Below are 25,184 nucleotides of genomic sequence, written 5' to 3' on the forward strand. Positions count from 1 at the left end.
GCCCATAGGTTAATATCAAAATTAGCTGAATAAATCTGTACAATAAATGATATTGTAGGGTCTGAATCTAATATCTAAATTATATTCAAATTATATCTGATACTGTTGGTCTGTCTGTCTTTATATGTTTAATACTCAAACTTATAAATACTACTATAGGGTCTTAATCCAATAAATTTTTACAATAAATAATATTATATGGTCTGAAAAATAATATTTAATTTTATATTATATGTAATACTGTAGGTCCCTCTGTCTTTATATGTCTGTTTGTGTTATAAATATTAATCTAACGTCTTAACCTTAGTATTTAGACAGGAAAATTTAGATTACATATGATATAGTCTTATATTAATATTGTAGGGCCTTAATCTTATAATTAAACTTGTTAGACACAATTGTGTAACATATAATATTATAGAGTCTTCAATAACATTATACAATAAATATAAATGTCTGAATTTCCCTTTAGGGGATCAATAAAGGATTATCTTATCTTCACTGTAGGGCCCCACTGTTAATATTTAAATTAGTTGAATACATTTGTACAATGATGAATATTATAGGGTCTAAGCCTTAATGTCTACATTTAAACGATATCGTATACTGTAGGTGTGTCTGTCTTTATATGTTTAATATATTAGGTAAGTTTGTGTTAGAAACATGAATATAGAGTCTTAACCTTAAGATTTAAATTAGTCAGGAAAACTTAGATTACATATGATATTGTCTTATATTAATATTGTAGTGCCTTGATCCTATTGTTTCAGCTTGTTAGGTAAATGTTTGTATTTAATATCATTATATGGCATCAATCGGTTAAATTTAGTCATTTATAATATTGTATGGTCCTTACAGTAATATTGAAACTTATTGAGTAAAGTTGGGTCATAAACAATGTTATAAGGTCTTGAGGCTAATATTTATTCAGTTTGTTGATTCATTCACTCCACCTGATCGGTGAAGAAACCGACTCCTGATTGATCCGGCACGAGCTGTGTCAAGCCATCGATCACCTTTCCCGATGCGCGAGGCGCCGGCCAATGGGGTCTCGCGGGGGCGGTCCGTTGCTAAGGAGGAAGTTTGGTTGAGTCTCCGCGGAGCAGCCATTCAGCGGCGGTGGCTGAAGCGATTGGACTGCCAGCGTCTCTCCCGACACTTTCTGTGGAATTTGAATTATTTCGGCACGGCACGGCACGGTTCGCGGTACGCGGGTGACGGCCTGAACGGGGCATCTTCTGGGTCGCAGCGGTGATCGCAGGTAAGCTCGGAAAAAACCGTCGCTTTTGGATTAGCAAAGCTCGTTAGCATCGCCCGGCTAAGCAGCGTTAGCTCGTGTGTGAGTGTGTTTTTTTTTTTTTTTTTCTCGGATGCGGCACACGCAGCTACGTTAGCTCCCGGTTACTGGGCTCTCTCTCTCTCTCTTTCCTCTCTTTTAGCTCCCTTGCTAACCCGACTATGAACAGAAAAAGCAAAAAATATAACCCGTGAAGCTGCCTCACACCGTTTATAAAAGCTCCACCGAAAAACACGGAGAGGTTATTTAGCTAGTTAGAGCTAAGGTTAGGTGAGTAGCTAACAAGTTACCTGGGCAACTTTAAGAACCTTGAGGACGTTACTCAGCAAAATGACGAGCCCACAACGGTTTTAAATCAAACCTTAACACGTAATTTGTCACCACACATCCTTATCACAGTTGTGTAATATCCTCGTTACAAATGCAGGCTGGCACTGAGGGAGTGAATTGTGCTTAGTGACTTGGCAAGTTTGTAAAAAAAAAAAAAAAAAAGTGCCACAATCCAGCGATCTGAAATCAATTTCAGCACAAGACAGCAAGCACTCTGCAATCAGACAAGCTGTGACTCACAGTCCTAACACATTTTTGTGCAGTGTGATAATGTGCCCCAGTTTATCTTATATGGAAATGATGTCTTTGCTGGACCTTTTATGAGAGATTTCCATTCTCTGACCCTGATCAGATGAACATCAGTGGTCAAATTACCTTCAGAGACAGACGCATGCTGGATTGTGTGATAGCCACAGCAGTCATTTGGCTCAAGCATCCTGTTTATTAGATGGTAACCCCTTTTGGATTCTCTCATTAGCCGTGCTGTTGTGTTGATGAGGTGCTGATTAGATTTGTGACTTGAATAATGCAGGATCTATTTTGGCTTGTAAAAACGTCACAGCGTGTTTGGTTACTTGCTTTGCGAGGAGACAGTGGTGTTGAAATCCAAGGTTGTTGTCAATTAGTCTGCTGATTGTTCCCTCAATTAGCCAAGGAACTGATGTGACTATAACTGGAGGTTGATCATTTGGTGGAGTTTTTTTTTTTTCCACAGCTGATACCAATAATTAATCGAGGAGATCGTTTACTGATGTTTGGAGCAGATGAAAATACAGTGCCAAACTCTAGAATAACACAAATTCTAAAACAAAACTTGTGGACAATTTATATTTTCGGTATCTTTTCAAAACATGTTAGATGTTATCTTGTGCATGGGGACACTTTGCTATTTTCTGAATAGGGGTCAACCAGTTATTGGCCTGGCTGATAATCAAACTGATATCCAGCAGTTGCTTAAATATTGGCATTTTATATGAGTATATTAATTCCGAATTGTGCTGTTGGCTCTGATTCAACTGCATTGGAAGTCTCAGAACAGTGTCCCTTCTGATTGATTGCACAGCACATATAATAGTCTTTCAGCACTGATGGATAAACTTCTTCAAAAATACAGAAAACAGAAATTATCCATTATTTTGTCTTTGAGTTTGTGTTATTCTAAAGTTTGGCACCATGCTTTTCTTTTTAACTGCAAATGTACAGCCGTGCCACACATGGGTTATTGATCTCCTTGATTACTAAAAAAATAGTTTCGGCCAAAAGCACCTTTTGAAATTAATTAAACTGCTGATATTTCAGGTAAATGCTGAACCTCGGATCTGACAATCAACCAAGGCCGATCAACTGTGAACCACTTGTCAGAAAATTATAAAAATGTCTGTTGTTGTATCTCAAGTACACAAGCTAACGTGTTCTTATTGTTTTTTTTTTCTATCAACACTCAATTTACTCCTGTTTATGGCAAAAAGGTGCCCAAAAATGTGTACACTTTTGAGCAGCCACTCATAATCGATTGATGGTTGCAGCTTCATAGCAGTGGTATGAGGACTTTAAAACTATTTGAATGTCAATAAAAATGTTCATTGTCGTGTCCTAGAGCAAGCTGATGTGCTCATATCACACTCAGTTTACTGCCGTACATGGATAAATGGCGTTAAACACTGCATGATGTCCGAGAGTCCAAACATTTTGCACATTTTGAGCAGTCACTCATGATCGATTGAATATCAAATAGTTTGAGCTTTATACCAATGGTACCAGGAGTTTCCAGGTTTTTGGAATTTTTGTATGTCTTTTGGAAGGAGAGAAGTCAGCTGTCAGCTTTTTTTTTTTTTCCTTCATTTTAAAGTATCTCGTGGCTGAGCTCATCTCACAGAATGAGGGAGGCAAGATCGGCTTTCTGCCAGCAAACCCACTGTGTAAGTCTGTCAGCTGTTTGAGAGAGGAGGAGAATGCAAGAGCAAGTCTCCGTCCGAAGCTTTGTGATTCATGCTGTGGGAGAAGCTAGCCTCACTTCGCCGCATATCGGTCGGTTCTCAAAAGAAGCCGAGGCCTTTTTCTCGGCGGTGAGCTCGGCTGTACATGTGAATACTGAGCAGTGATGCAACGCAGGTAGATAAACTTGCTGTGCAATGACGATGCAATCACAAGGCTTCACTTATGTCCCCTGATAGCACCAGAGATAGTTGAGCTCCGTGTTGTTTATGGCGAAATCAGAGTGTCAGCTTAGCTTTCAAGCCAGTGATGACTGAATCAATAAGAGATGACAGGAATGGGAGATGCGCCCCGATCCTCTTCTTCTTCTTCTTCATCAAACAGTTGTCATCCGCATCCTGTGCTTTTTGTCAACATCACTGCTCCCTAGAAGTATTGGAGGGATTGAACAAAACGCTCAGATGTTTACTTATTCACTTTGACTTGTGTGGGAATGTGAGAATAAGGATATGTAAACTCGGCTTCACTGAGGCGTCTGAAAAATCAGGTTCTCTTCCAAGCTAAGCCAGGTATTTTTTAGCAGTAATGAGAATGTAATCCAAATTTCTGATGACACGAATGTCGGAGATTATGACTTGAAAACGCAGAGCGCCATCGAGAACATCAGGTACGACAGCGGGATTTGTTTTGACACTCCTTTGCCAGAGCTTCAACGTTTCAGGATGACAGGTTACTAAACTGCTCGCTACAAAAGCTGCTTGCAGTCTAGAAGTTTTTTTGGGTTTTTTTGTACTTGCAATGCCCTAATTGGACAGCGTGACTCAAGATGAACAAAATGCACCAAGGTGAACTTGCACAGAGAAAATGAACTTCAAAATAAATAGCAGCCAAGGAAAGTTGGAAAAATGATTCTAATGATCCCGTCAGAGGACAAGGAGCATCATTAACATCCAGGTCTATTTGGTACCGCTGCATCCGTACAAAGAAGGCACACTGTCTGCACTTATTAGATCAACACGCAGCCACATATTCTTAGCTGATTGGGACCAGATCCAGCAGAGACACTCTGAGAGGATTCAACCAGAGGGGAGGTTTTAGAACCAGGATCTCAAATGTGCAGCTGACCCCATTTCAACATAAGTAGCCTAAAATAGGTTGTGTGGAACCGCAGAGTTGATTTGATCGTGTGTGTTTGATGTGTTTGTTGGTAAGCAGTGCCGTCGCCTGTCGCTGAAGACAGATTTTTGAACACAAATCAGGCGTTTTTGGAGGATCTGTTTCTCAGACTGATTGCAAACGATAAACAAAACATGCATCTTTGATTATGTTTACGCGCACACAAATGAGAAAACTGGTTAATTGTTGTGTTGTTCTTGCTGCTTCTGTATTCCAGCGTGTGTGTGGTTATATATCATTGTTTATATGCTATTGTAATTGAACACACGGCACATGAGATGTATTAGATGGTAGGTTTGTAGAAGGGGTCGAAAGGTTATTTCCCTTCACTTGCAGCAATGCTTGAAACAGTATTAGTGAACATTTTTATCTCTTTTTGAAGTAGTTTTAGCATGACTGCTTTGTCTGAGGTAGATGTTGACCAATTTTTTTTTTTTGAGGGACAGCATTGATACCGATTATTCTTAACCACGGAGACTGATAAATGATATGTGGAAGTGATGTAAAAATGAAAACAGTGATGTCAAAATTTAGAAAAACCCAGCTCAAACACTAATAAAATGCTTAAATGCTTTTGTTTATTGATCTTTCTTTACATGTGTGTAATTAAAAGAGAACTTTTTTACATTTATCCCCCCCGTTTTTATAGGCTATTACTTGTGATGTATAACAAATTAGTCAGTGACATCAGTAGACAGTTTTACAATTATTCATCGGCTAAAAACTAGCCATACAGATAATCGGAAAATGTGAAGAGTATTCGATTAGACCCCTAGTTTGACATATAAATATGGACGACATTGGCGAAAGTTTCCATCTTTACAGAAAATGCATAAACTAAACTGATGTGACTGTTTTTCAAATCAAGCGTCTGTCATCTGGTTGGAGGGACATTGTTTGAGATTACTGAAACAATGAGGAGTGGCTGCGTACGAACCAAAGTAGCGCATTTTTTGAGTGATTTATTTCATCAGACATCTGCGAAACAATGATGCCAATAATCCGGAAAATAAATATCAGATCTGTTAATCAGCCAGGTCAATAATCAATTCACTACTTGTCAGAAACTAAGAAAAATGCCCATTGTAGTCTCCCAAAGTCCAAGATGACATTTTCATTTTGCTATTTTTTTTCTGTCAACACTCAGTTTACTACAGTGTGTCGCACAAGTGGAGAGTATAAAGCATGACTCATGATCGATTGATTGTCAGATAGTTGCAGCTTTTCAGCAATGGTCCGAGGAGTTTCTAACTATTTGGAATGTCAGTAAAAATGTCCAGTATAGTGTCCATATAAATGTCTTTTGGAAGGAAATTTTAATTTGAAAATAACTCATGTCTCTGCTGTCTGGTTGGTCACTAAAGTGCTGCTATTCACTCTGTTTTATACAAACTGTGCAGAATTTGTATCTGTAGGCTGTTTCTCAGTGTCAGTATTTGGCTGTGTTAGCGCTCATTTAAGAAATGGAAAAACAACAGGGTAGGTGTTGTACTGCTTTGAATGCACTTCTTTGAGTGTCCCCATTTGGGACAGTATCTTTAGCTCTTAATTAAGTCTGAGGGGTATTGCGCTCCTCTTTTTGCCCTGGATGTTTGAACTGTGGATTAACGCTGGGAGGGTTGGGGGGTGCGTCACTGTATGCAGGGAGCTTCCTTTCAGGTTTGTGCCGATATAACTCCGCCCTGGATATGGTATGGGGCTCAGGGACTCCTTTTGTCTCTCCGGGCCCCTCTATATGTGATACCTGAGCCTCCTGGGCTGGAACAGCTCATGCTTTATTCAGCCCTCTGATCTCTGCTTTAATTATGAGTGACCCAGGACGGAGTGACCGGCGCCGTATCTCACAGAGTGGGAACTTCACAGATAGGCGGAGCGCTAGACGTGGAGGTGCTCGTCGCCTCACAAAGAGACGTCTGTTTATACAACAAAACAATAGGAAACACCAAAACGTCAACAGGAGGTCACCGCGAAACTAAAAGTAGGGAGTCGGATGTTTCAGCTCCTCCACTGAGGTGGTTTCAGTTTGGGATTCAAGGCGTGAACGAGCATGTGAACCATAAAGTTTTCCTCCCTGGAGCATTCGACAGGAATTTATATGTTTGTGATCTTTTTCAAGGTTACTGTGAAAAAAACATCAACATGTGTGCAAGGCTGAATGTGCAGCTGCCCTCCTAGTCTGACTAAGGGTTGCTGTGATTGACGCCTAATCAGCTTTTGGTGTACTCTGCATGAAACCACCTCTGTGCTTCGCACCTCTCAGTTCCTGTGCATGCACTAGTTTGAATTCAGAGTGTGGTTTGTGTAATGACTAGCTGCCACTAAGCTAAGTGTTGTGTGTATCTGCCTGTGTTTATGTCAAGTGACTCACTGTCCATAGCATGGGTGACGGTGCATGACACGGTTCCCTCACACATTGTGACTGTCTGCAGACGCCTTCCACTATAGTTCTGTCTAATCTGTAGTATAGTCGTGGCCTTCCTTGACTCCGCCTACTGTCGTCACCCTAGACGTGTGTCAACGTTGCCGTGGCACCGGTTTCCTGGTAACCACCACAGTGGTTGCTGGATGATGCAGGGATAAGGACAATGTGGCCCAGCAAAATGTTTGCTCCACATGTCAAAAAGCCAGATAAAACATGCTAAATGTATGATGTGTATTAAAATCTGATTCACATACATCACCAAAAGCACACACAGCCACACAAACCTCCTAAATTAAATCATTAAAATATGCACATTAAAATCTAAAAATCTAAATATTTAACATAGATATTGCAAGCTAAGAGCGTCCAGTAGTTTTTGTTGTTATTGTTTCTCCTTCTTTGCATTTGAACGTCCCTTTTTGTTTTACTGTGTTTGACATGAAGTCCCTTCAAACCCACAGGTCCTGTTGTCTCAGCAGAACTGATTCGGTTTAGGAATTCACTGACACCAGCACTGACTTATGATATTGGATAGAGACAAGTCAAAAGCAGGATGCTGTTACTTATATTGTACACAGCGAGGTGGCTCATTCAATTCGCTGTGCTATATTACTGACACATAAGTGTATGTAGAAGTCATTTTTGTGTACTAGCATCAAACTGTTTAACAGACACACACACACACACTCACACACACTCACACTGTTTTTTGAATTCTAATCAGGCTTTGTATTGAATATCAATACTTACTGCACTGTCAGAATTGTGTTCATAGCATTGACTGAAAACTGCCAACTGTCAAAAGCTTGCACAGGATGATTGTGGGTGCCTGTTTTGCTGTTTGTTTGATATGATATGTCTGACATAACTCACTAAATATGATGTATAATAAATATGTTTTATGTACAACTAGTAGCAGAACGAGAGCAACTTAAACTGGTGCATTTCTGAGGTTTGTCTTGGTTTAATGCAAATCAAAGGTTTAGCAAAGAAAAAAAGGCATTAACGTATCCAATGAGGTACAGATTTGGTTGCAAAACTAAAATAAAAACATATTTTAAATCAGTCTAAAAGGGTGACAGTGATACCATTGCCTCACATTGTCTTATTGTTGGCCTTATAAACAAGCTGTCTTCCTCTAGTGTAACATCTTTTGTCTCTTGCTGCTTTGAGAACAGACTCTTCCTCTCAGTTGCGGTTTACAGGGAAGCTCCTTCTGGCTCATATGGGCCTACTTTTACTGGAACTGCCTGTTGTATAACTGCAGCGTGCCTCATCCAAAGTCCACTGGCTACTGTGCTTCTGATAGATAACTACACTGTGGGCAGGCAAACGACTCAGTGATGAGACATTCGAGTTTGATGATATAATTTAGTTTATTTTCCTATTGCAGCACTGCAGGAGTTGTTGTTGTAGCGGTCGGATGAACTGTTTCTGGTCGCCGTATTGTTGACGGTGGAGGCAGGACCGGCACAACAGCCAACACTGTAGCCTATCCTGATCGATAATGAGCGTTCCCCAGCGCACGAAGGATGTCAATTATTAATGAGCTGAATATCATGTTCTGCCTCAAGTAGAGAGACACAGTTTTTGTTTATAAATCACCGCTGCTGGCTTGCATTTGAAACAGACGCAGAAGAAAAATGTCTGTTTGATTTACTCTGCTTCGTCAGTTCACAGTTCTCTTGCATAACGTGCGGTAGGTCAGGAACAGGTAGGCTGGCCTTTTTCCTGTGTACGAAAGGGTTATCGGTTATCGGGGAGGAGGCTGGCGAGGAGCGTGTTTCCTGTGTGTTGCATCACTGTGCAGCTAGTGCTGCCTTGAGCACTGCAGCGTTTTGTTTACCACCGAGTTACAGGGACAGGTGTCTGAGCAGCGTGTGTGTCCACAGTCGCTCTACGTATGTTGCGTACGTGTCGTGGCAGAGACATTGGGAAAGTGAACGGAAAAAACATGTGCAGCAGCAGGTTCACACACTCTACTCCATTGCACCATCCCTCCACCACCAAGCGGTCTGCGGAGAGGGGATGTCTGGTTTGTGAGAGTGCCACTGTGCTGAGTCGACGGGAGGGGAACAATGGCTTCGCTGTGCTGCTTGTCTGTTTGGCCGCCTTCATGCAGCATTTCAGTGAGGGCCACCATCGGCTTTTGGCTCTGTGAGGCTTGTTGACCAGGCCTTTGCCTGCTGGTCACTGACCCGTTGTGCCCACAGTGCCTGCAGCTCGTCAGGCCTCTGAGGGCTGCCGATTATCCCACAGTAATTGGTGCCTGGGCTCTGGCTGATCAAAGGTGCCCAGCTGATTGTGGAGCGCTGGTAATTTTCCATTCTCTGATGCTCTGTAGTCCTTGCCTACTTGCCTGTTCATCTGTCTTCCTGCCTGCCTGCCTGCCCAGACTCTGTCTTTGGACGAGCCGGGAAAGGCTTGACGTCTGTCAGCTTTATTATTTCTGGTTTTCTCATAAGACACGACAGGGCTGGGCTGTCCTTTTCCTGTCCTTTCAGAAAAGCAATGTCTTCCTTGAGTTCATGAATGCAGAAATATGGATAAAACTCGGTCTGTGAAAATCAGTCGATAGTAATCGGTCAGGTCAAGTTCAAACCCTGGAGACGCATTGTGTCCGACAGACGTATGACTTGGCAACGCTTCCCGGAGAGACACCTACACCTCAGTCATGTGTCACGTTGGTTTTCAGTTCATGTGAACTCTAGACTGTCTGATTTTACTGATTAGCTTCTGCTTCAGGGTGCGGCGTTTGATGACATCACCTGGTTCGTCTTTGACAACTTACATGCTTACAACCTTCATAATAACTCATCAAACATGATTAAACAACGCTTACTCATTTTATTGAGCAAGTCTTACACGCTTGCTCAACAAAAGATGGCTTTTTTTCTGCCTCTTTTTTTTCTTTTCTTTGCCTGATTTCCATCTTTGGCCACAGAAAAACAGCTCGATTGCGTGGCTGCTTGGCTGTGTGAATGGACATGGTGAAATCATTTCTTATGTTCATATTACAGCCTTCGTCTCTGGACGCTTTTACAAAAGAGTTGTCCAACATTTTTGGAAAAAGAAGGCGTAGACTGCTGAATCATTGCTGGCACTGAAATAAAAGGGTGCCATTGAATAAGCTGCTTGCCATTTAGAGCCCATTGCTTACATAAACATTAGTCTCTTATGAAGTTAGATTCCCAGTGTTTCGGAGAGAAGCTTGTCATAATATAATCCCATTCTTACTGACATTCCTAGAGTTCATAGTCCAGCCACACATGCACCTACCTATAAAGTCGGCCCAGGCTGAAACCTTCCTTCCAGAAGCAGAACCCTGTTCACTAATCTAATTTAACCACAACTCAATTCAAGCAAGGCTTCAGACAACATTGCTAAGCAACGCAATATAGTCTTAGGAAGGAAGCAAAGCACACAGGTTGAAAGTCGAGCCCGTCGCTGTCACTTTCTCGAAATAAAGTTCTGCTCCACCCCGCCTGAGCTGCACCATAAATCTGCTGGGTAAATAGCCAGGCAGCACGAGCAGTTTGGCCCAATCTGTTGCGTAATTTGGTATTCAACAGTCATCCTCAACTTGACAAATAGCCGACCAGCATACAAAGAGCGGAGATCAGGTACGTGTTGAGAATTCCTGAAATTAGTGAGCGGCTCAACAGCTGCGCTCGGTGCTACAGCTGCATTTACATTCGCGCTCGCAAGACCTGTTTGGTCGGCTCCTTGACGTCAGTACAACCTGCCCGTCACGATGCACACTCCTGATACTGTTTGACACTCAGTCAGTCTGCTTTGAAAGTTAATGAGAGGTGGTTCATAGACTTAAATAACCATGTGGGTACAGACATCAGTTTTTATTCCTATTCTGTCAGAATTCAGCATGTTTGAAGCTTATGTGCCCCCAAACCTGGAGGGCAGGTGAGGTGAACAGAAAATGATTCGTGCGTCCATGTGCGTGGTGTGTGTCTCTGTGCGGTGTAAGTGTGCGTACAGTGTGTTGCTATGTGTCTTGGCCTGGTCGGAGGGGCAGCGTAGCGATTGCATGTCTGTTCACTCAGCAGGACGTTCCTGTTCCACTCCATCCTCTCATCACTCCTGCTGCTAGACAAATACTGCTACTGACTCACTAACGCAACACAACCCACACAGCACACACAAATTACACACACACACACACGGACTAAGTAAGTAAGTACCACTGACCAACGGCACTCAGTACTGTTGAGATAAAAAGCTGTATTATTGACAACACACTGGCCCTGACATTGATTCTGTATTTTTCCATGTAACATGGTGCCCTCCTCTATTTCATATGTCAGTATTTCATTCAGCCTCGCTCAAACTCTTTTCACAGTTTCCATAATGTGTTTTTATGGCCATTTTTACCACTCTGCCCTAAGATTCGACAGTTATTCAACCCATCACTGCTCATATAAAAACGTTTGCTGGGCATCTTTATCACTTTGGCGAGACAGACGTTGGCTTCTGTTTATTTATATGGCACTGAATGGCAAGATGCCGCAATACATAACTTCCTTATTGAGCTGGTCCCAAATTCATTATTCAACTCGTTCAAGTGATTGGAGTGATTGAAGTTTTTCTGCCGCACACACCTTAAACATTTTGCAGCAAACTTTGAAACCTGCCGCAACTGTACTTGTCGGTCATTTTAAATCCATGATCACGGACTAAACTGCTTCTGAATGTACCTGCTTTTATCTGTGCTTTGTTTTCTTGTAGATTTTTGCCGTTCTCTTGAGGTGTTTTTGGCTTTTCAAAAAAGAGTTAATGCGCATAATAGGAGATGGCAACACTTCTAGTGGTCTGACTCACCAGATGTATAAGTCTGCCATTTGTCGCTCATTTAAGGCTACTTTCTGGTCTTGGCAACCTACCACACTGAAATTTCAAGTTTTGCTGAGGATTAAGAGTTTGTTTCTGGTGGATTATACATTTTAATGACGGCGCTAGCCTCCCAGCATGCAATATTATTCAACCGTCACTGTTCTGAAGGGACACCGTAGCCGTATCCTTTGCTTAGCTCAGCCCACAGCAACTGTGATTGGTTCAGTTAAACAGACAAGCCAGAGGGCTTTTCCCCTCTTGCACAAACATACTGAAGTGCAGCGTCACCATTATGTGCTACCAAATGGACTGATGCTAGTTCTGACGTAGCAAACATTCAACCCACACGTTTTCTTTTTCACACGCTTTTAAGAAGCCGTTTTCCACTGCAGGAACTTGCAGTTTGTTTCAGGGCGGTCGGAACCTTTATGCATGTTCTTACTGCCCCTGTAGAACCTCTTTTAGGGCTGTATTTGGGAAAAAAAAAAAAAGTATCTGCTCCAGAGTAGGAACTCCTGTGCCACCTTGAAAAACTACTGAATTGGTTAGTGAGGACAACCGGTGCTACTTTTCGATGTCGTGTCCTCTCGAACCATGTCTTGCCATCTGCAGTTCTCTTTCCCACGTGATCACACGAGTGAAATTATATCCTTTAAATGCTACTTCTCATTTTGCTGCATTCAGAGTTGATGTTGCACATAAAGCTGCCAATCCGACACCACAGCGGCAACCAAAAGGCTGAGACGATTGCTGTAAATTTTCGTGCCACCTCTTACTCTGCTAGTTGCTGCAGCAGAAAGCCAGCAATTGTCTTTGTCTCTGGACACCATGAAAGCTGAACACAATAATTGCAGCTATCCCGAATGAAAACAGTTCTGGAGATTTCTGGTCATTTTTCTCTTGCCAAGTTTTGTTTGTATCTTTGAGATTTTTTAGCAGTTGGAGAACTAATTTCATTTGCAGCTTGTGTAACGTAGCCGATCCTGCCACCTTCTAATGGCACTACAAGGCCTAGTTTATTAGCTCTAAAGCATCTCATGGAAACAAGCCTACTGCGTTCATTTTCTTTCTTTCTTTTCTTTTTTGTTTTTCAAAATTTCGCTTCAAATTTGCTGGTCTATTTTCATGTAACCTGTTATCTTTACCCCTCTTTGCCCTTCTGTTTTTCATCTCACACTCTTATTCTGTATTTCATTCACCCTCTCTCACTCTTTTTTTTCACACTGTCACCTCTCATGTATATCTGTGCCTCTCTGCCTTTGACTTTCTGTCACTTGTGTGTGTTGCCCTCGCAGTCTTCCTGTGCGCCTGTGTTGGGGCATATCTAAGTGACAGCCATGTTCTCAAGTGTTTATGTGTTGCGCCGCAATGTGTCAAAGTGTGTGTGTGAATGTCAGAAGCCAGCAGTGCAGTATTGAAAGGCCCGGAAGAATACATTTCCCCCTGCAGCCATCTCTAGATGATGATTGGGAAAGCAGTGAAGAGTGACAGCCTTTCATCACTCAGTGAACACAATGAACACACATACTGACACCAGTCCTCTCTGCGAGACTTCCATTGGCTCTTGTGCACTCCGACAGACAGCCGAAATGGTCTTTCTGGACACAAACCCAAACAGAATACAGATTATGCATATTAATCTCGATCAGCAAAGATGAAAAACATTTTTGTTTACTCTGTTTTTTTTCATCTTGCATCTTTATTCTGATCAGTTTCTATGTTGGCCCGCAGACGCTGCGTCATTTGCATGCTGTGTAGTAACCTAATGCTACTGTAAACTGTTTCTGTTGGCTTTATTGTCATTGTTTACCAAGAGAAGGGATAGTAATGATGATAATGACAAAGAACAGCCAGCTTTTTAGTCATCCTTAGCATTTGCCAGGATAGCACCACCATATGAAAGCATATTCTAAAGAGTTTTTTTTTTTTTTAATGGCAACGGCAGCACTGATTTTACTTCCCTTCTCTGCATTAGCACCACATGTGGGATAGAAAATCATCCCCATGCAGCTTAATTCCTCCAGGATTGGCTCATGAGCTCATTTGGGGAAGACATTAATTGGCTCTGATCATTGCATAATTTTTCTGTCTTTGTAGTTTTTCTTTGATGCCTAAATGGACTCACTCCTTTTGAATTTGTGATCACATAACAGTCGCCACATTTAATTAATAAATGTTGATACTAACCGGAATCTGCCCGTAGCTATCAGGCCAGTTACACTGCTGCCCTATCATCAAGGCCTCCTTTAAGAGGCAAAGTGAGCTGCGTGATATAGCTGCAAATGCCAAAATGATTTACTTACCAGTACGCGGAAAACTAAACAAGAAGCACAAGCCATCGTTGCAGATCAGGAAGCTTTCTAAGTCGCTAAGGCTACGCTAACGGCTCAAGGATAAGTTAGGAGGCAGTTACAGATTACTGGAAAACACTAACAAACAATGCTTTACGATTTTGACCTTAGTGGGCAATAAAACTGAACAAAACAGAAGAACAGCAAACAGAACTGCAGGATGCAATCACAGTAGACAGGAGAGTGCCTTATAGTCATGTGATGCTTGGACATTATCACTTTCTATTTCTGTTGTACATATTCAGTTATAATAATCATTATTATTGAAGGAACATAGTTATGAAGAGCAGGTTCCAGTGAAATGTATATCGATTCCAAGTTTGGTTGTCTGTCTGTCTGATTTCCAATAATTGGCATCTGCAGCAGCTCCGGATAAAAAATCATGGCAATTGATAGGCTGTTTATAAGGTAGGAAGGGAGCGTGCCTGCTATTTGTTCGTGCAACTAAACTTTGCATTTCATTATGTGCGTTTGCATCTGATGCATCTAAGCGAAACTAACGAACACTCTATCGACCAATTTTGCCATTGCTATTGACGAAGTGTCTTTTTCCAGTACATATCGCTCTCGTTTCGTCGCCCAGACCTAAGGCAGCGTTACTTGGCAGCTGCAGGGCTGATTTCTCCTCTGGGTCGCCTTAACTGACTGGAAGGCAGAAGGATGAGAGAACTATAAGGAGGATAAGCAGAGTGGAGAAACCGGAGGCCCCTCACCATTAAATAAACACTTATAGTGGAAAAGTAACTGTAACCGTTTAGCAGTATGTTTATACTCACTGGTAGTTGTCAAAATGGGCGAAAAGACTAACATGTGGTCACAAGCAAAATAAAAAAGGGATTCAATCACTGTTATTTCTTTTCATTTCAGTTTATTTTATAAGGCCGTCATATGTAAAGCAATCTGGCAGAAGGTTTCACTCAGGCCTGTTCATACTTTGCTAGACAGTTTCTTGCAGGACCGTATTGGTGGTTAAATTGAAAGCGTTTTTACGGTTAGAAGTGCAGGGTCGGTAGCAGGCTGTGTGTGTCAGCAGTAATGACTGTGTTTCAAACACCCGGCTACAGTCCGTCCCTTTCCCCGCTGCCGTTAAATCAGAAGTGACGGTGCTGCTGGTGCAGAGGCAGAACCGAACGGTGAGATATTTGACCTGTGATTGCTGAGGCCCGAACCAGCGACCGTGCATGAGATTTACCACAGGCTGCCGCAAAATCGATAACATCATCCACGCTATTTTATTTTTCTGTTCTGAAGCATCAGCTGCAGGAAGTGCACTTTAGCGCATGTGTTTTGTTTTTTTTGTTTTTTTTATTGCCCCTGGCTCACACCGGGACAACCGCCCTTGTTTAACTTGACAGGAACAGTGTGTCTGTCCCTTTTGGATTTGATGTGACACAGTCCAAACCTTTCTTCATGGCAAAATGGTCTGTCAGGTCGTGGTTAAATCCTCAGCTTGTCTTGACCATGACAGCGGTCCGGCTTGACGTTTTCTGTTGTAAATTGAGTGTTGACAAACAAGATTTTAACCAAGGCTCTCAGACTGTGACATTCTCCACCTACTCACTAATCCACGTGGAGCCTGTGGGCCCAGCTTGCACCGAGTTCAAGAAATCTAAACTATCAGTTTTTGGTCTCTGCTGGATTAGTTTGATATTATATATGGGTATAGACACAGCCCGAGGATATTAACTGCAATCTTAGATCAGCATTCTTCCTCTGAGACTCTGAAAATGTGCTAATGCTCACTTTTTTGTTGTAAGTCAAAGATAAGTAGGATTAATAGATCATGTATTAACAGCACTTTGCTGAGGCCTGGTGAATATGTAACGTGTGCTTCCTCAGGTCAGTGCTGTACTCAGGGAGAATACCCAGTGTGTACAATTTGGCCTCATTTCTCCACCTTGCTGAAACTCTTCTAATGGCACTTTACTCCTCTCAAGAACACTAAAGCTTAATAATGGAGCTGTTTTGGCTCAGGGGTCTTGAGGAGCTGTGGTTGTCCCTCTGACTTGTGAGTTTCGGTGCGTTTTCATGAGCGTAGTGCTTAGTGTGCATCCACTTCTGCTTGTGTGTTCTCTGCAGTCCTGCTGCTGCCGTGTGTATGTGTAATGGGAATGATGTCAAGGGGAAAAAGTAAACATGGTTTCCATGAGTGGCTTTTTCGCTCTGAGGTTTACTCAAAGTTTCCCAGAAGAGTTCACTTCGAGAGTCACGGACAGTATGTAGCAGTTAGCTCTGAATGATCACCCATGAGGAGGGCAAGCTTCTGTGCCACAGTTTGCACAACACAAACGTGTTTCCAACAAAGGAGGACGGTGGTGATTCTTCTCAGCTGAAGAGAAAGAAACCTGTGACTGTTTTAGGTCAGCCTGTGTACACACTATCAGCCACTTTGTTACCTGGTGCACAAACTCACAGCCACTTCATAAAGACATCTTCCTGTGGGTGCCACATGAGTGGGTACATATTGCAGCTTGCTGTAAAGAGGGATCAGGATTGATGGAGTTGGAGCCAAGCAACAACCTCCGGAACAGAAAAATGGAGCCAACTTCTGTTCTACCAATGTCCACTTGAGGCCTACTCCAACAGTGAGTCAATCCCCATAGACCTCCATGTTAAAACTGCAACTGTACAGCAGAAATAAACATGTTTACAGCCTGGTACAAGACCAATGTTTGACTCTAAAGCAGGGCTGCAATTAATGATTATTAATTGGTGAGCAATTTGATCTATAAGTTCTCAGAAAATAGTGAAACATGTCAGTCAGTGTTTTCTGAAGCCCAATATGACATCCTTAAAATATCTGATGTCCACAACCCAAATATTATCAGTTTATAATCATAGAGACGTACAGAAACCAGAAATATAACATTGCCGAGGATGGAAACAGAGAATTTTATCACAGTAGTTGTAATAGTTATTTTACTCGTCCATTTATTTATGAAGCAAATAAAAAACAACAAAAGCAATGGCAAGGTTATAGCAACCAGCAACACATAAACACAATGACTAAAAGACAAATATAATAACATAAAAACAAATACTTTGCTGTCATAGCAGAATAACAAAACCAGAAAATATTCCAATTTAGGAAGTTGGAATCAAAGAAGTTTTTCTTTTTATGTAAGTTTCACAAACCGATTAATTGTCAAAATAGTTGACGATCAGTAGTTGGTAAGTCACTGATTTATCATTTGCAGTTGCTGTAATTATTGCAGTTCCAGTAAACAAAGCCAGAAGTGCCACAAACTGCAGTTCCTGAAATAGCCACATGGGAATGGCTCCAAAAGTGAGTCAATCCCTTAGACCTCCATGTTAAAATGTCCAACTTTACAGCAGAAATAAACATGTTTCCATCCTGGTACACAAACTATTCTGGTCTCTAAAGCTAATCTCCTGGTGCACAATAACTGTACAGGTGTGAATTTTTACATAACCTATCTGTTTATACTGTGTTAAGGTGTAAAGTTGTGCATAATTAAGGCCGTGGCTGCTTTCGGTGACAGGCTCCACCTGTTTGCTTATTTTTAGATGAGTTGAGAGTTACGATGGCTCTTTGGGAAGCCTGTGGGTGATGCCATGGAGGGTTTGTCCATCTTTATGCGCAGTCTGTGGTTGGGGCAGTCCATCAAACCCCTCCTAGCAGTGCTCAGCATTCAGTCAACAGCCTGAACCCTCTCCACAGCATGACTACACTGTTTACAGCACTAGTCGTCTTACTGAACCTCCTCTCTGTTTGGCATACCGACTCCTCTGGCAAGAGCTTTTGACAGATGATCTCAGAATGCTGTTTTGGGGCAAATACGAGGATTATAAATCTTCTGGATGCCTCCTGATGGCCTGTGTGGCCTTGCAGTGGAAACCGGGCTAAAATCTGACTATTGATTCAGTGTGTGAATCATGGCTGGGGCTGGGCTGAGGGGGGATGATACAGCGACAGTGATTTGCCACTCCCTGCTGCCAGGGTACTGCCCCGGCCTTTTAAATGTGGCCTCAGCTGTTGCCCAAAGTGATGTGTGGCTCTTCGTTTTGAACGGCTGGCTGGCTGGTCAACTTGCCGTTGGCTCCGGTCCCCTTAATGCCACGCCTGACCACTCCTAGATCCACACAAACACAAGCATGACCGCACACAGAAATCCAGACGCACACAACACAGTTAGAAGGTTTCTGCAGAGAGGAGCAACTTAATATCCCCTGTGCAGCAGTCTGGGCCCTATTTTTCTTCTCCTCAACCCCTAGTCAGTCATGTGTGCTCAGGAAACGGGGGGTCATCATGTCTTGATGGGGGCAGGGAACAGATTGAAGGACTGAAATGATTCAGCGGCAGGCAGGGAGCGAGTATAGCAGCGCAAACAGTAGCCAGCGCTCCTATTCCCACCATTTCCTTCCTCTGTGGAGTACCACCCATTTGAACTGTGTCCCAGCCATTCGCTCTCCAGCTCTCACTCCTGCTTTTGGTTCACTCTGAACCTCTTGAATCTCCTAAAATAGATGCTTACAGAGATAAAAATACTGACTCCTTTACTGCTGACATTTTTATTATTAGTGCGGCTTGCTCTGAAGGTATAAACGCTCGCTACATTTGGCTAATTGTACAATGCAGCAGAGAGCAAGTTCAGTGGCAGGTCAGGCCATTACAGCGTGCTGATAATATTTGTGCATCCGTCTTTTCATCACCACTGCTCAGACACATGCTGTACCTGACAAATGGAGTGATTCTGACTATCATCGGGAAGCTGATGCCGCAGAGTGTACAGATCATCAAAATAAAGAGCAGCGTGCTGATCCGGAGCAGCTGGCGATGAATTACACTTGTTTACTGACGGCCTCTCTCTCCACCAGCTCTGACACGTTTTTCTCTCTTTTGAGTCATTTAGTGTTGAGCTTTTCGAAGTCAGTTATAGTAACTGGGTGGGATTATGGCAGGTTACTCAGAATTACATAAGAATAGGATTGTCTGAAACCCTTTAAATGCCATTGCAAGTGTATTGTAGTTATAAATAAGCAAAAAGACTGACTATGAGCCATTGCAAAATGCTTGTATAGAAACACATGGATTAGAACACATTTTGAAATCTCTCCTCAAACTCAAGATGAAATGTTGCTTCACTTGTAAGGCTGGAAATTATGATTATTTGTAGTGTTGATCAGTTGTTTGCACAGCTGCAACAAGTAATCCATAAGTTGAAAAATGTCGATTGAAGCCCAAGATGACGTCTGTAAATGTCTTGTTCTGTCTGGAACCAAAAGATTTCCAGTTTACTCTAATAGAAGAGTAAAAAAATGTTAGAAAACTGTCCTCAAATGTCTTGCTTTGTCCATTCCCCGAAAGATGTACAGTTTGCTGTCATAGAAGAGTAAAGAAAATAGAAAATGTGACATTTTAAAAAGCTTGAATCACAGAATTTTAACTAACTTTTTCTTTAAAAAAAAAAAAAAAGATTGTCAAAACAATTGATGATTGGTGCATAGTTGACAACCAATCCTTAAGTTGTTGCAGCTCTGGCATTTAATTCAAACCACACTATCAGGATTATTAGAGTGCCAGTGTTTGTTTGTTGTTTGTTGTGTTATTTGTTGTTTTGTTAGTGGTACTATGCATGCACAGTACATACAGGACTAGAACAACAAATGTGACTCTCTCCAGAAAGACAAACCTATCTCTATTTTTTTTCCCAAAAGTTGGATTCTCTGGGAAAACATCTGAACAGAGAAAGAAAACTCTGATATTGTAGTGCTTCAGAAATACAATTTGGCAGAGAGAGAGGAAAAAAAACCCCAACAAAATATGCACATTATCATCAGCAGTAGCAGTTATTTAGCATAAACAGCGTGCCACTCCTGAATGTGACACTGAATAGACCGCATTTAGGTCAAACTTCCCCTCAGTGGCAATGTGTAATACTGTAATTAATTCTGTACGGTTGCATGTGACCCAGAATATCACATTTAGGGGTTTCACATTCAACGAGGGGAGCAGCTTGATGCCCCATCGAGCACGCTTCCTCTTCAACTGAGAATGTCAAGATCAGACTGCCATTAAATCAATTGCAGCCCTGAGCGATAATGTTCCATGTCTGCTCTGAATTGTAGAGAGCCTCGTTGTCTTTATTGTGCAGTTACTGATACATAAACATGTGTGTGGGTTTACACAGTAAGCAGGGGGGTGTGAGGGTCCTCCCACAGGAAATTTTTAGGCATCAAACACTTAATTCCCTGCATTCTGGTGACTCTGTATGCATCAATTTGTGCCTTTTTTGTATTAATTTATGGTGGAAATGTTTTTATTTGTGTCGAGAAAAACACAAAATTCTGGCACCGGGTGACACTTTAAAATAAAATGGAATCTAACGATGCTTTCTGACAATAGATTCAGGGGTTGTGTGACCTACTAATTCAGATTTTGAGGATAAAAGAGGCAAAGAAAAACGACCTGCCACTGTTTGAGCCATTGTTTTGCCAATTAGTAGCATTATAGCAGTTTTTCAAAATAAAAATCTTCTTATTCTTTCATTTTTTTCATTACCGTTTTCTTTATTTAATTGTGTTTTTATTCAGATTTGTCTTTTAGTCAGTATTTTTATGGCTGACAGTAAGTTGAATATCTTTTGGATTGTGGACAAAACCAGACATTTGAGAATGTTATTTAGGGCTTTGGGAAAGACTGACAAACCAATTTGCTCCTATTCTGCGTCAATTTATGGTGCAAATGTCTTTATTTATGTAAAAGAAAATGCCAAGCTCTGGCCCCAGGTGACAGTTCAAAATCTAATTGAATATATTCAGAAATAATTACAGTTGTCTAGAATAGATTCAGAGAGTTTCTTCACTCCTCCATACAGAATATGTTTGGATTGTTGGCAAAACAAGACATTTGAGAGCATCACACTGGGCTTAGGGGAGGACTGATGCACCAACTCGCACCTTTTCTGCATCAATCAACATTTCTTACCATTTTAAAGATCAAACAACTAATCAGCTAACCAGGACAATAATTGATATGATTACTTGTTGTGCATTGGCAGGCGAACTCGCTCCCCTCTGTCATCACCGTAAACCACCGAGTCCCGACCTCAGACCCTGATGCTGGCATTCTCTCAGCCCTTGTGTGTCTCCAGCTTCCTTTTGCACTGCACACTTTCATCCAGATTTCTTCTTCCTTGTGTTTTTTTTCTTTTTTCTTTTTCTGCCCCTCGTTTTTTTACATAAGCATGCCAAGCCACAAACCCGGGCCGGAAAATTGGATTACCACGGTAACAGCATTTTTCAAATTCTCTCTTCATATGGCCGTTTGGAGGCAGAACAGAGGCTCTGTCACCTCGAGTCGACCAGCTCCCCGATAACAGAGCTCAGCAGGTCTGCTCTGCGGCCGGGCCCTGCGCTACATACGGCCCGCCTTATTGATGGAGGCCATCCTGTCTTGTTGTTGCTCTCCAAACTATAAACTGACCCCGAGCACACCCAACATGGAATCCCCTGAACGGAGCGGTATAAAATAGGATGAAGGGTATCGGCTGGCGCAGCGGTGGGGCGAGTCATGAAAGGAGACAGTAGGGCCTTTTTGTCTTGAATTGCTGCCCGTTCTCTCTCCCTGTCTTTCTCTTGCTCTCACGCTCCCTCCCTCCCTCCCTCCCTCCTATCTCTTCTTTGAAACCCAACCGCTGTACTCATCCCTAGGATCCTTCTGCAAGGATTAATCAGTTTTCCATTCCTGGAGAGATTATTCAAATACTGTTACATCTACAGCCAGCAGCAGCACTCCCTCCCTCCTTCCCGGGCAGCAACACAGCAGCGACTGAGGGAAAACTCCTCCTGATTTTGTCCATTTCACTCTATTTTTGTAGTTTTGTCACTCTGTTCGGTCGGCGTGCCTCTTCCCTTTTCACATTTCGCCGCCATTGTTGACTGCGTTGTCTGTAATTGTCCAGTGAGCATGTTAATGATGTTGCATGTGAGAGTCTTTGCACTGCGCTGTCTCTGTGTACATGAACACAGAGCCAGTATAAACGCTTCTTGTGTAATTGTGCTCATTAGTGCTGGTAGGAGAGCGGCCAGAGATCCTCACGGCAGCAGACTGTAGGAGCTGTGACAGCTCCAGCAGGGTTCAGATCCTGCTTTCCTGCACCGAAGCCTTCACCTCGCTGTCAGGCAGCTCTCGCCGTGGCTGGAAAGTACCTCTTTAAAAACCCTTAAAGTGGACATGAAACACATGATGCAGTGGGACTAATTTTACCAGATGGGTTCCCAATCGGAAACTCCTGGTAGATTTAACACTGTTAGTGCAACTGGATTAAATTAATAAGTCATCTTATGGTAATTTTTCAGGCAAGTGTAGCTACATCTTGTCCTCTGCGTGATTGGCTCAAAAGTTCTACTTTTTTTTTTTTTACGTTAATAAACTAGTGAGACTTACTCAGTGGAAAATAAGGAACCCCCTACTTAAAAAGCTATGCAAAGCGATTGCTTTTGCATTGCTCCTGGACACAGTAATAAAATTTAAGAGTAAAAAAACATGGAAATGTTGCTCCTTTTCATGTTTAATCATGTAAGCCCCTGAACCCCATCCATCCATCCATCCATTCATTCATCCATTATGTATACACACTTAATCCTCACTAGGGTCGTGGGGGGCTGGACTCTGTCCCAGCTGACTCAGGTTGAAGGCAAGGGACACCCTGGACAGGTCACCAGTCTATCACAGGGCTACACTTAGAGACAGACAACCAAGCACACTCACATTCACACCTACGGACAATTTAGAATCACCAATTAACCAGAAAGATCCCGGGTGTCCTCACCGGGACGCGAACCGGCGACCTTCTAGCTGTGAGGCAACGGTTCTAACCACCTATCCACCCTTCAGCCCCACATCAAAACAAAAAATTAAACAATTCTTCTATGCTGTATAACAATGCTATAATGCCATAACTCTTTTTAAAAAAAAAAAAAAAAAAAAAAAAAAAAAAACTAAAGCTGAATTTCCTTGTTTATTCAAAAAACTTGTAAAAACTTGGCGTCAACACGTACTGCATTTTTGCAAAGGCCCACAGCTGTTGCGATTAATGGAAAACGAATCAGTGACTCGACCTACTACAGATATTTTACTGCTTACATTTTTATTAGTTCCCATACTTGTCTCGTCTCTGCTCTGCCTGCAGTTCAGCCGAAAAGCCTCAGACGCCACGAATTGCAGAATTTCTTTGCCTTTCACAGAATTTGGTGCAGTTTAACGGTTTAATTTGGCAAAATTTTAAATAGGACGAACAGAATAAAGTGATTTTTGATGCAGTATCATGATTTTTGCTTAGATTTGGTTAATTTTCCCAATGAACTGAAAGTCACACACGATTAGTTCAAGGACTGTCGCAAAGTTAAAAATCTGACTTTTTATTCTTTGTTTTGCAGTTTCTGGCTGATAAATGGGGTCGTTGTTGCATTCTTTTTAAGATAACATGTCTATAAAACCCCCCAGCAGGGTTTGGGGTTCAGCGGGTGAAGCAACAAGTGGGTCTTCATTGTTGGTTATCTGTGCTGAAGTGAGATAACCAGCCACGCATGATGTTAGCGTTTGTAGTCGGCATTGTTTGTAAATGAGGACTATGTGAATGAGAGGGTTATGTAGTCCAGCGTGGTGGTATTCTGTCAGACCCATAAGCTGAAGCTGGTATTGCTACTTGTGTGTTTGACTGTCTTTCTGTTAGGTCGGGTTTTCAGACCATGTCTACTAGCTACAAGTCTGGCTTATTGTTGGTAGGGCTGTCCCTAAATGTAAGTAGACAAACATTTGTTGTGCAGCTGCAGAGGGTTTATCTCACTGCTCGTCACTCAGGCTGGAAATATGTTTCTGGGAAGACGGTAATGTCAGTACAGCAAAATGCAGCGCAGACACTTTTTTATCACTTATGGAGTGCGACTCATTTTATTGCGTAAAGTGTGGTCAGTGACTTTGTCAACATTTTGAAGTCACTCTGTTTGTGTTTATCTGCTTCTCTTGAGCAGATAAGACGAGTGTTTTGCTGCTACTGCCATTAATACCTACAAAGATCATAAACTCGCTGATGTGTTTGCCTGAGTCAGAAGCTATTATTATCTGTTGTGCTGCAGCTTTGATTTTCCTCTTTGAGGCCATAAAGTTGCATTGATTTTATTTTTTTATTTTTTTGGTAAAATCTAGTTAAAAGGAGCTTGTGAAGAAATGCTGTTGCACTGAGGAAAATCATGCTTATTTTTAATGCATCTGAAAAAAAAACAAACCTGAGGGAAGCAGGGCTAATTCATTTTTTACCACCACCTCCTCCACCCTACTTCTCAGCTTCTCTGCAATGTTCTCATTCTCCCACTCTTGTCTTTATCTCTTACTCATTTCCCTCCCAATTATTTTCCTTTCTCCTTCCATCTTCCCCGTCTGGATTTGCAGCTCCATCTTTGTCTCCCACCTTGCCTCCCTCTGGGCCTTGGTCCTCCTGGCCCACGGCCAGACAAAGGCCTCTGATGACCGACACCTTCCAGCTCTCTGACTTTTCCCGTCGCTGCTCAGTTTGTGCTCCTGGTTCACGCTGCCTGGCCTCCCTCCTTATTATTGCCACAATACAATTACCTCATGCCGCTCGTGATGCGGATTTCATACACAATCTGCATGTTTGACATGCGATCATGAACATGTGTGCAACCTTGCTGACCTCGTGTACCCGTCTGCTTTAACAGGTTAATCCCTGGTTGTCCCTGTTGACACAGACCTGCTTTTGCGGCTTTAGTTCAGCGCACATCGCAGTAGCACTTTTACATTGCCATCATAACAAGACTGTGTATTTGCAAAACAAAGTATTTG

The 25,184-nt window shown here is 42.1% G+C and overlaps 1 protein-coding gene across 4 annotated transcripts in view; it reads left to right on the top strand.

Moving 5' to 3' along the window:
* Positions 1 to 1,130: 1,130 nt before the first annotated feature.
* The window catches only part of numb (NUMB endocytic adaptor protein), a 60,344-nt gene continuing 36,290 nt past the window's right edge, over positions 1,131 to 25,184 (top strand). For all 4 annotated transcript variants that reach the window (XM_008288472.1, XM_008288474.1, XM_008288473.1 and 1 more), the window contains exon 1: positions 1,131 to 1,261. The gene's annotated coding sequence lies outside the window, so the exon portion shown is untranslated. The remainder of the gene's footprint in view (positions 1,262 to 25,184) is intronic.

The sequence above is a fragment of the Stegastes partitus genome, unplaced genomic scaffold, assembly GCF_000690725.1.
Source record: "Stegastes partitus isolate 25-593 unplaced genomic scaffold, Stegastes_partitus-1.0.2 Scaffold560, whole genome shotgun sequence".
In the NCBI taxonomy this organism is placed as follows: domain Eukaryota; kingdom Metazoa; phylum Chordata; class Actinopteri; family Pomacentridae; genus Stegastes; species Stegastes partitus.